A 1,764-nucleotide genomic window follows, 5' to 3' on the forward strand; every position below is an offset into this window, starting at 1 on the left:
AATAGAGTAGGGTCTCAGATGTTAAAAATAAGCTGTCATATGAGTGAGTGATAGCTGTACTTCAGGGGTTGGTAAATGGCTTTTAACCAAGATCTATAATGAGTATGCTGAGTGGTTTGAGGTGTGTCAGAATGGAAGCAGCACATAGAGAAAAGTCATTGCTTCTTCCAGGAACAACATTAGCCGGCTCTGTATCACTCAGCACATCGGACACAGCCCCGGGCTTCCCAGAACTCCAGCATCCTGGTGGAAATACTCTATAGAAAGCATGGAAAAGGAAAACCAACAAAGCCAGACTGAAAGGTTTTTAATTAGATCAAAAGGGTTGAGTGTGGTCTGGGTTTCACATGAAACATATTCTTTTTCATCTGTTTTCTCACTCAAATACTATTGTGTGAGTAATCTCCAGGATCCATTCAGCCTGGTTTATTTAATTTAATATTATTTTGTTACTTTATGTTTTATGGTACAAAATGTGACTCTTCATAAAACTTACAGATTATTTCCTGGGCATCTGAAAAGAAATCTGTCAGGGTCCTTCACCTAAACTCACACACAGCAAATCCTCAATTTTTTTCATTCAGGTAAAGAAAGACAAAGAACTGAAAGGGGCCAGGGAGCTAGACCATCCTTTTGCTTGTGATCAGCACTTTTGATCCTGAGACTTCCTGGGAGGAGAGAGAGCACAAACCAGCCATGCAGCAAGGCAGGGTGCAGCCATGATTTATACCACTCCAATTTCCTTGAGCCTTCAGGACCTCAGGTGACTTCTGTACCCGGGTGAATGTTGTACAGTTCCACCTCCTGCAGTTTACCTCGTCCCCTCAAGAGCACCTATGGGCAGAGGGGAAAGGAAGTTGCTCCCTTTGAGCTCAAGTTCATTAGTCCAAATGAACAATTTTTCTGAGACCTTTTCTCTACATCTTTGTTACTAAATATTGGGCATGGAATCTAATGAAGTTATCACATTTGATGTATTAATGAGGACAATGAAATAAGACTAAAAATTCCTAACTGCTCAACTTACACCATCTTCTATATTTTCCCTTCTGACAATCATGTGAAAATCCCAATGATGTCAGATTTTATGAATCTATTACTAGGCCTGGGCATGATTCTTCCCGTGAAATTATCCCCTACTTGGAGGAGGGGCCCCAGGACTGAAGTTTCAAAATTGCATCAAAAAGATGTGAGAGGAAAGGCTGTATCAAACCTGCTGTTTGCTGCAAAACCACATTGTCTGTGTGTTTATTGAGTCTGAAATCTGACTAGAAAAAGTTCCTCTTTTGCTGAACAATCTAAAGCTTGGAAAAATCATCGTCTTTTTCAGGCTACTGTCCATTTTATTAGCTCTGTAATTGAGAAAAATCCATCAGTATATATATTCTTACCAATTACCAGCACGTTTCTTCAACAATTTTTAAAATGTAAATTATACAATATCATAAAATTCCAATTTAATTTACATACATCAAAATAAAACAACTAGGAGATTTTAAGGGTCATAATGTAGACAGAGAGTGCAGATATGATAATAAGGGAAGGAAATTCTGGTGTTCTGGCCCTTTCCATGCAGTCTGTCTTAGCTTGTTGTATAAGAGCCCCCCATAGAGCCCAGGTTACTATGTAAGCATTAAGACAGCCATAATCCATGGCATCCTATGAAACTATGCTCTTCACAAAATATTTCCTTCTCAAATTCACAGCTCTTGACCCACAGCTATGAATCCTTCATGATTGGGAAGAGCTTCTAACACTTGAGCT

The 1,764-nt window shown here is 39.2% G+C and overlaps 1 long non-coding RNA gene across 1 annotated transcript; it reads left to right on the forward strand.

Annotated features, from left to right (window-relative positions):
- Window positions 1–214: 214 nt before the first annotated feature.
- On the forward strand, window positions 215–1,234 carry LOC115305697. Its single transcript, XR_003914945.1, has 2 exons — window positions 215–303; window positions 585–1,234. It is a non-coding gene; the product is annotated as an uncharacterized LOC115305697 (long non-coding RNA).
- Window positions 1,235–1,764: the final 530 nt, after the last annotated feature.

Source organism: Suricata suricatta, chromosome 10, assembly GCF_006229205.1.
Source record: "Suricata suricatta isolate VVHF042 chromosome 10, meerkat_22Aug2017_6uvM2_HiC, whole genome shotgun sequence".
Classification (NCBI taxonomy): Eukaryota; Metazoa; Chordata; class Mammalia; order Carnivora; family Herpestidae; genus Suricata; species Suricata suricatta.